At 32.9% G+C, this 10500-nt stretch overlaps 1 protein-coding gene and 1 pseudogene across 1 annotated transcript in view; one reads left to right on the forward strand and one right to left on the reverse strand.

Moving 5' to 3' along the window:
* Positions 1-10500, reverse strand: part of LOC134278990 (RNA N6-adenosine-methyltransferase mettl16-like) — a 99068-nt gene that overhangs the window by 24414 nt on the left and 64154 nt on the right. The gene's annotated exons all lie outside the window — the stretch shown is intronic.
* LOC134278982 (neutral cholesterol ester hydrolase 1-like) lies at positions 17-10479 on the forward strand (annotated as a pseudogene).

Here is a 10500-nt window from a genome sequence, read left to right on the forward strand (position 1 = left end):
CAGATACACAGAGATTTTTGGTTGTTACATAAATTGTATTTTATAAAAGAGCAATTACGTGTGGTTTTTAACATTTATACCAAAATTTGATTCACGAAAAGTTACATGTAAGATTGTGCAAAATTAGCAAACCGGAAGTGACGCAAATTGTTCAAGATTGTGAATGAAACTTTGTTGTCAGCACACAAACACAAAGATTATCTTCTCATTATGGCTACAAAACAGATAACAGACTCATTTCCAAAGGTTAAAAAAGCCAATAAAGACCAAAAGCTTGCTAAAGGTGGGTGTCGTTTGTTTCACCATAAGCACTGGAAGTTAATGTAAATATATAGTGAGTGTATACATACACATACTATATATTTATATTAACTTCCAGTGCCCGTGCCATAAGCTAAAGGACTGCAAATAAATGGCACAATGTAAATTTCTAACTGTGTTTGTATTTTGATAAACCATTGTCTCAAAATTATCTACTTAGTGACACATAGGGTTGACCTGTGATAAAAGTTGTTAGCCTCATCAAAGATTTACTAGCACAAGAAACCCCTTGAGAGTGGCCAATGTCTCTACTTTGTTAAAATAATTAATGTTGAAGAATTTTATTTAGAAAAAATACTGTTATTATATCCTAGAAGAGTATTTCAAAGAACTGTAAAAAAAAAATTTCTAACAGAGGCAATGTAGGAAGATACTAGTTTGTCATGAATTAGTCACAAGGGATAAACAAGCGTAATCATAAAAAACAAGAAACTGTTGGCATGGTTGGTTAGTTTGTTTTTGGAAAAACTTTGTATTCAGTGGTGAATGTGAGGTGATGCCAAAGAACTAAGTGTATATGAATGGTGGAGGCCCGGGATGATGAAAAATGAGACTCTCCACATAGACATACCCAGGTAGTCTTCATCTACCAGCATCAGACAGCATGTCTGCTGTTTTTTTTTATGTTTTGGTTTGGTTTTTTTTTTTTTTATAATAAAAGAAAATATCGTTCAACAGTAGGTATTAGGTTGATCTGTTATTGAAACTGACTAAGACTTGTAGAAGAGTTGGAGGATGGATTAAAATCCATGTGAGGTGTTATCACTATAAGAATTCAAAGAGAAAGAGAGAGAAAAAAGGCGAAAGCAATGGGTCCTATGAGCTCTTGTCTAGATGATTGAAAATAATTTTCTTTGCAAATTGCCTGTTAATAAAATTTTTTTTTCCAACATTCAGACCAGGTTCCATCTACCAGTAAGCAAGACTTACCTGTAATTGACCTTACAGATGATTTACAAATGTTGAAGAACTTTGACCTGACCCTAGAATATGGACCATGCACAGGTAATTGTAAATATTATTTTTTAGACATACAGTCAAACTTTGTTGTCTCAAACTCTATGAGACTGAGAAATAACTTTATTTTTTTTACTTTATTGAGGGCAAAAACTTAAAGAATACATATTTTGGTCCTTCCAACTTCGTTTTTGGTATAATATAAGTAACTGGTGATGGAGATATCAAAAGAACTATGAACCGTGAACGATAGTATTGTTCTCCCGCCTACCTCTAAGTCAATTCTCAAAAGTTAACATATTCGAATGATTTTCAAAATTTTTATAGATATTTACATGAATTTTCATAAAACGTTACTTATTTTGGATACCAAAGAGAGATAACTCTATAATTTTGGTAAAACTTGTGTTTTTAACTATAGAAATCAACAGGTAATATGGACTGTCATTTTACAAATTTATGCCAAAGCTCTTTGTGTTTCACAGGGGGGGGGGGACATATGTTTGTAGACAAAAAACGAAAAAAAATGCTGATTTTTCACCAATTTTAAAGCTATTTACAACTTAATAATTGTATTTTATTAATTTATATATGTTGTATTTATTTGCGTAAAACATAAGAAAAGATATGAGATACATTTTATCATCTTTAAGACTATTTCAAAATACGGTGATTCTTGAAGGTTCGATTTCACTAGAAAATATCGTCTACCCCCCTTCTTTCAAGAGCTGGAATTAATGATAATTTACTATCTAGCGCTGGAATTAAAAATTTAATAATTAAACAATTACCATAGAACTGTTCTTTGTATTAAACAAAGATTTAATGGCCAAATTGCCATTAATATTGAATTTAATGGGTGCAAATTGTAGACGGGAATCAAGAGTTAGAGTTTGTAGTTCTTTATCTGTGTTTACATGAATTTGATGAAATATAAATGTGGTAAAACAAGTTTCCTGAAGAAGCACCTCCTATCAACTGATAAGTATTGGTAGATAATCAATGCTTCATTTAATAAATGTTCCATTATTGACTTTCTCCAACTTATTGCCTAAGTTTGATATAGCTTTGGGACCTTGAAACTTAGATGAACCCACTTTTGATCTCAGTCTCACTTTTCCACCAAATATTCCTTTTGTAAAAGCTAGAGTGAGATAAAATTTGAGCTAATATAAGTGTTAATGCCCTTGAGCCTTATCCCCCTCTATCTTTCATTGATTCCCACTCTTTCTATCCATATTTTACATGCATTGACAACAAGCATGGCCCTCACATTTCATTAACAAAGAATTTTGACATAATTTATTTTTTCTATCAATCAATAGGAATTACACGTTTGGAAAGATGGGAAAGGGCCCAGAAGCATGGGCTTAACCCCCCAGAAGAGGTCAGGGACATTCTTCTGAAAAATGAAGACAAAGAGGAATACACATTGTGGTAAGATTGTATTAAATTTAATCACTGTTTTGTTATGACTACATATAGAATGCTTTCACTATTGTTGTACTAAGTATGTTTTAAAATAATTAACAGCAATTTATTTCAATAAAATAAGTTTTTTTATATTTTCAGCCTGTGGAAAGATTATGAACTCTAAGAAAGAATAAGAAAATAAGACAAACACCAGATTATGTGTTCTAAATATCATTACATCAGTGTGTATGTACTAATTATGATCCTGAGAGATTCGGGGAGATCAAAAGAATACATATTGTAACCCATACTTGTTTGTTAAATATTTTGGTACTTGTGTTTTTGTGTATGTTTTATTTGTAACTTTTTTGCCATTTACTTGTTCCCTGTTTTTCTTGTTAAGGTACTCCGATCCTCAGCCAGGAAGGATAACTCTTAGATATATAATTAAATTCAAAAAGTCCCAAAGTGAAGCTTGAAAATTGAATCTTTTCATGCAACAAGAGGTATTATAAAAAGTCGAAATTTCTATCCAGTAGAAGTGTTCTAAAATTACATATTGAAAGAAATTGAGTATTTTTTAAATCTAATCATAAATACCAATTTTTATTAACATGATATGAAACAAGAAGTGATTTGTGGTATTTTGCAATGATAGGAAAGTCTTTTTACATTTTGCATTGTAAAATCATCAAAGTAAATAGAAGAAACTAAAGTACCTTATATGTATTAAAATTATGCAATTTCTTCAAAAGCCTGGATACCTATGGTTTTTAATACTAAAATGTGTTTGTTGATCAAACCTGAATTGGAAAATGTATAATAGGTGTTTATATTTGCATTTCCTGAAAAATTATGTGAGATTTACTAAATTTGCCTATATAATATGATTAATTATCAAGATAAAGTTTGAAGAATTATCATGGGTAAAACACATTTATACTTTGAAAATTCAGAGACATTCTTGTGAGCATTTTCAATGTTAGCCAATGCCTAATTTTCAGAACCTGAGAATCGGAGTACCTTAATGTTGATTGAAGTAGTGTAATGCTAGTTAAGTAAAGAAATATTTTATTGCAAATCACTGGTGTGTGTACATGATTCTTAAATAAGATTAGTGTGAAGATTTGATCTTTTACTTTGTTGTATGATTATGCATAATTTTAACAAACTTTGCTTGTTTTACACGATCCATAAGACCATTTTTCTAATCTTTTTACCTGATTTTAAGATTTTTACTTGATATTTTGTGTATTGTGTTATGTGAGCTGTTTACATGTTTATTAAATCATGTATAAGACCATTTATTGAAAGAAAAGAAATTATTTTGACTACTTGGAGTTATCTTTCTTAATTTTTAGCTCTACTGGTATCTGTAATTCTTAAACAATTTTTCAAAATGCTACTCCTCCTACAGTTTTGGTCTGATTTCAATATAACTTGGCACACAAGTAGACTACACTAAGATACATAATTCTGTGTATCGGTTTTTGATTTCGATGAAAGGTGTTGCCGTGGTTACTAAAAATAGAAATTTCTGTGAAATTCTTTCAAAATGCTACTCTTTCTACAGTTTTAGTCTGATTTCAATATAACTTGGCACACAAGTAAACTACACTAAGATACATAATTCTGTGTATCAGTTTTTGATATCGATGAACGGTGTTGCCGTGGTTACTAAAAATAGAAATTTCTGTGAAATTCTTTCAAAATGCTACTCCTCCTACAGTTTTAGTCTGATTTCAATATAACTTGGCACACAAGTAGACTACACTAAGATACACAATTCTGTATATCGGTTTTTGATTTCGATGAACGGTGTTGCCGTGGTTACTAAAAATAGAAATTTCTGTGAAATTCTTTCAAAATGCTACTCCTTCTACAGTTTTAGTCTGATTTCAATATAACTTGGCACACAAGTAGACTACAATAAGATACATAATTCTGTGTATCGGTTTTTGATTTCGATGAACGGTGTTGCCGTGGTTACTAAAAATAGAAATTTCTGTGAAATTCTTTCAAAATGCTACTCCAAATACAATTTTAGTCTGATTATAATATAAATGTGGCATGCAAGTAGACTGCACTAAGAACATAAAGAGACTTAATCAAGGATCATTAAGACTTAATCAAGGATCATTATTCTATTTATTGCTGTTGAAAAGTTTCAATTTCCAACTGCTTAAGTACTTTTCTCTTCCTTTGCTATAAGTACAAACCAGTAGAGCTTCAGTCTCGACAGAGACTTCTGGTTATAGTTGTACGCTACACTTCCTGGTGTCATTATGACCATTATGAAGCTCATAATTAGTTCAAAAATTGTGTATGATCTGTGAGTTTGTCCTGACCTTGATCTACGGTCATTCCTGTAAGTTCAAGATCAATGGCAGAAATGGTAGAACAATGTGTTCAGACTATAACTTTATAATGCAGAATAATTAGTAATTTATGATCTTTGGGTTGGCATGACTTTGACCAAATTTCATTCTGTTATGCTCAAGATCACTGGCAAAAATATAAATAATCCAGGCTTTAACTTTGGAATGAAAATCTCAAACAGGAAGAAGGGTGTTCTTTTTTGCGCCCTTAAAATTTTGTTTTTAAAAAGTTCTTTAATTGGCTTAACTGTGAGTTGAGTACGTGAATATGATAAATCATGAAAGAATATAAGGGGGGGGGGGGGGCAACGTCGCAAACCAAAATTAACGATCCTCTTCCATCGTCGATACCCACTGCCAAAATGTACTGTCCTCTACAAAATTGTCACATACAAATTTTAATTGAAAAATTCTAATTTTTGTAGAGGACAGTACGATTCTCTCCTTTTCTGGGAGATAGCTATAAGCGGGCTCCGAACCATGGCTTGAGAAGATGAGGGGGGGGGGGGTGAAAAAATATACGTGTATATACCAGTATAATACGCATTTATGAAAAAATGAAACTGGGGAAAAAAACGCAGTTCGGATGTATTATACGCAACAGAAAAATTTACCAAGCGATGTTCTGAACTATGAAAATCACGGTAATTTGTTACGAAAACCGGCGCGAGGATAAGGTTTCAAAAATTTACTGAACACGCTTTTTTTTAAAATACACACTTTATAACTTTCTCTTAATCCTGACATTCCGTATCTCGGCAATCTGGAGAAAATTATTTATTCATTTATTTCAACAAAGCACAAGATAATGTTGCGTAAAAGTATTAACAGATTTTTTTAAAGAATAGCTACGGTGATTTTGAAATTATCTGGACTTTGAAATAATTTTATTTTAACAAAGCAAGAGATATTGTCGAAAGTTTTATCAGTTGTCATATTTAATATTTGGTTCTAGATAATCATGCTTAAAATTAGACAATATTTTAACAGGAAACGAAATTGAAACATCAAAGTATTTATTTCTTTAACAAGACTACGATTTTCCTCTTCTGAATCTTCGCGGATATCTTATTTTCTAAATGATACCACTTTTATTAAAAGTTTTAGCATAATTTATATTTCATTTCTCAACTCTCAATTATTTAAACAAGAGGCCGATCAGTATAAGATAAGGTAAAATTACATTTAACAAAAAAGTGCCAAAACAAATGCTCAAACATACGAAAGGTCACCTCCGACCCCCAATTTTTAACAAAGAAAATAATCACAGCAATTAACATGGCAGTAAATAATCAGTGCTCTAACTGTAAAAACATTGCTTTGGAGTTAGACAATGTATATATGTATTTGACCAGCGCACGTGTGTCACAACATTGGCTTCCTTTCATTAATTGAGGGGTGTTAATATTGTTGCAGATTATCACTGAGTTATTTTAAACCTAAAATTAATATTTATTTTATTGTATTTCATTAAAAAATGATTTATTACTTTGTCAATCTCCTATGCAGAGTTGTCGTTCGTTCCTCTCTCAGACACGTGAATGTATGAGCCGATGGTAGAGAGTGTTACTTTGTCTGGCAGATAAGGTGCATGTGCACGTTCATTCCGGAAGCACGTGACATAGCTATGAGTGAACGTCTAAAAATAACATCGGTAATGGCGGCCACCTCGGAGACAATCAACATGCAGCTCAAATTACTTTTAACTTACTTTTTCATGTTATTTGGGCATAAAAAGATTATGAAAGTGACATTTATAAGAAGCATACGTCCCAAAAACTTTCCGAAGTTTAAAATATGGCAATTAACAAAAGAAATTGCATGTTGTAATAAAGTATATGATAGCCGTGTTGCATGAAAGAAAAACTTAAATCCCATTGTGATGTAAAATACGCATCCCTTTCTCACAGAAATTTATTTTAGGAAAAAAGTGCGTATTATTCTCCCCTAATTACGGTATATACCATTAGCGAAAAAATCTAACACATCTTTTACGCCCAAAACTGATGCGGTATAATCCACACATTCCGCACACTGGGATTATAGTACGTTTTTATCCGCTCGGTAATTAATTGTCTGGACTTTGTTCTATAAAAACTACACCCTGGACTGTGTGTTTATACTTATCAATTATGTGATGTATTCATTCTGAGTTGACATCCCAGATAAATTTATTAAAAAAACCAAAACAAATGAACTTGCACCTCCTTCATCCGAAAAGAGAATCCCATGTAAAGTAATGATTACATGTATATATGTATTTACATGTTACATGTATTGATAACATGTAGTTAAATGCAGTACGAAATAAATGTGAATTTTCACCCGACTTGTTCTTTTTTTTATTTCTGTAGGATTTATACAGATTTTAATCAAGTTGTAGATTATTTTGATATCTTGATTTTAAAAATAAAAACTTTGGTCCCACTTTCTGCCTAGAAAAGCGCTCCAGAAGTGCCCACACGTTTACCCCCTGAAGTAGGTTTTTATTGCTTATATTGATATTGTGTGCGATTGATATTGTGTGCTTATCACATATTACATTCTGAGTTGACATCTCTCTTAAAAAATTCCCCCTTCTATCCTTGAATTGAGAAAGTTAATGGTATGATGCAGTTAAATGAATTCTACTTGTAACTGTAGCATTGACAGCTTCTTAATCAATCTGAAGATTATTTTGATATCATTTCTAAAAATAAAACAGAGCGAAAAAAAACGTACACTAGTTCATTTCTATGTAAGTATTATAGGTTTATTCTCATGACCCAGAGAAGACTTTGATTCAAGCCCTATATATCTTCTCTCAATGGTCTTTGCTCGCTTTTAACACAGTACAGTAGGCCAGATGAGTACATACTACATACATCACTTTTGTTTACGATTTTAACACATGTATGACATAATGTCAAAAGGGATAAAAGTCCGTACTTATACTCTCGGGTCAAAAGTTAAAATGCTGTCAACACGTGATTTGATATAAATACTCTATTTCAGCAGTGATTTGATGGGACAGTAACACAAAGCACACTGAAAAAGTAAGAAGACTTTTCATCTTTTTCTTCACTTAATCGGAGTATTTACAACATTGTGTTACACGTGTATAGTACTTTGTGTGGGTCAACATTTTCTAATTCCTTATCTGGATCAGTATTGTCGTCATTTTAATTCAGATTAGATCGTTATCATTGTCATTAGTTCGCCCTGTCAATGGACAGGGAGCGGATCATGATGACTTAGTGTTGTTTTAATCAAGACATGGACTGTTTGCCACAATGACGGCTCGTGGTTCTGACAACATGACCTACAACTGTGGTATCCTGCCACCGTTGATTGTGCTCGTGGCGCTTTTCTTGTATTTTTATCTGGACGCACGTGTTCCGGAGCCCATACCAGAAAAGTGGAAAGTCAAAGTGATGGACGCTATGATGAAAACCTACGGTCACACGGTATGCCACTTAACACTTCAGTACAAAACAATAATCACTTGAAATCCCGGTACACAAAAACTAAAATGTTACGAAACACTTCCCTTGATCTCTTTTTGAAAGACTTCATTTAAATCTTTCTCATTTTGCTGAATTCGACCAACAAACGGGGTATTTTACAGTTCCTTTAACAGATAAATTCTTAAAATACTGTATTAATTTATTGACACATTTATTCGAGCATAACCTTATGTTTAATAAAATGAAAATGTTTTCAGGTAAACTTTTTAGTTTGCATGCGAATCACGGAACCCTTTTCAGATCTTGTCAGAAAGATCGCCGATTGGTTTGTGCTTACCATGGTGACTGGATTTCCTTGGGGACTTGGACCATATGACCCTAGGGTCAAGGTAACACGCAGTACTTTTCATTGAAATGTATTCTATATTGCACATTGCAGTAAATGTTTATTTTTTTTTTACTTTTACGATCTTATGTTAATATGAATTGGTTTTTGCAAATATGACCTCCAAAATACCCTCCATATGTCAAAATTTTGTCTTTGTTTAGAAGAAAGCTATTAAATTGATGCCCTTTTCTGGTTCCTTTAGATAACCGACACACATTTACGAGATGTTCGGGTGAAGATCTATGAGCCAGTCAGGGGACTGGGTAAAACTGACCGCTCCGTCCTCATCTACTTCCACGGAGGGGGGTGGAGTCTTCTGTCCGTCGGTAAGTTGTCAATGGATAAACGTGGAATACTAGTATATGCGGCTGGTATTATTTCTAAACGTTTGCTCAATTATTTTATGTGCATGTGTCCTAATTATAATATGTCAATTTCCTATTATTGTATAAAAGTGAGTAAATTTAATACATTCAAATTCTCTTGGCAGATTCGTATGACCCTTTGATGAGAAAAATATCACGTGAAAGCGGCGTAGTTATAATATCAGTAAAGTATGTCAAATCTTTTTCAATAAAATCAGCCAATTTATGTACATGTACTCAGTATTTTTTTCTACATGTAAATGTTGCAAAGAATCACTAAAAGTTAAGGATAAATTTTTTTTTTTTAACTTTTAGTTACAGATTAAGTCCGCAGTTTCCCTTTCCCATTCCGCTTAATGACTGCCATGAAGTTGTCGAGTATGTCATAGAAAATAGCGAAACCATGGGGATAGATAAAAGCCGCATTGCGATTGGAGGAGACAGTGCTGGCGGAAACATGGCTGCCGCCATCTCACTTCGAATGAAATCCAAAATTGCAATGCAAATGTTGCTTGTTCCATCTCTCCAGTTTGTGAATTTTAATACCACCGCTTTCAATGAAAATACACTGTATCTCAATCGTAGCATCCACGACCCGAATTCATTGATGTTTGTCATAAATTATCTTGGTCTGGAGCCAAAATACCTAAGCTACCTCAGATATAACAATCATACATCTCCTTCTTTCAAACAATCACTTCTGAATGAACATGCTGATCAGACACTGTGGCTTCCAAAACGATACGTACGAGACGAAGTTTTACGTGAAAACATGGAACAACCAATGGACACTGGTGACGAAAAACTGTTTCAAAAGATAAAGGACAAAATCTTAGATCCGTTAGTTTCACCATTGCTGGCAGATGATGCTCACCTGGAAAATTTACCGTACACGTACATTATGGTTTGTGGGTACGATTTTGTGAGAGACGATGGTATTATGTTTTACGAAAGACTAAGTCAAATAGAAGAAGACGCACACCTTGCTTACTACCCCGAAGCTTTTCATAATGCTTTATTTTTCCCACATGGGCCCTTAAAGCTTAATGTCGGCGTGCGGATTGTTGATGATATTGTTAAAACTTTGAAAAACGTTCTTTAGGTATTTTTTTTCACATAAATGTTACCTCACCTCATTTAACTATTCCACTATGTCATAATATTTAATTTATTTATTGAGAGAATGTTGAATAAATGTTTTGTTGACCAAATTTTCCTCGTTTCGGTTTTGA

This window comes from Saccostrea cucullata, unplaced genomic scaffold (genome assembly GCF_032062105.1).
Source record: "Saccostrea cucullata isolate Sc308-1 unplaced genomic scaffold, CSIRO_AGI_Scuc_v1 ctg755, whole genome shotgun sequence".
Classification (NCBI taxonomy): domain Eukaryota; kingdom Metazoa; phylum Mollusca; class Bivalvia; order Ostreida; family Ostreidae; genus Saccostrea; species Saccostrea cuccullata.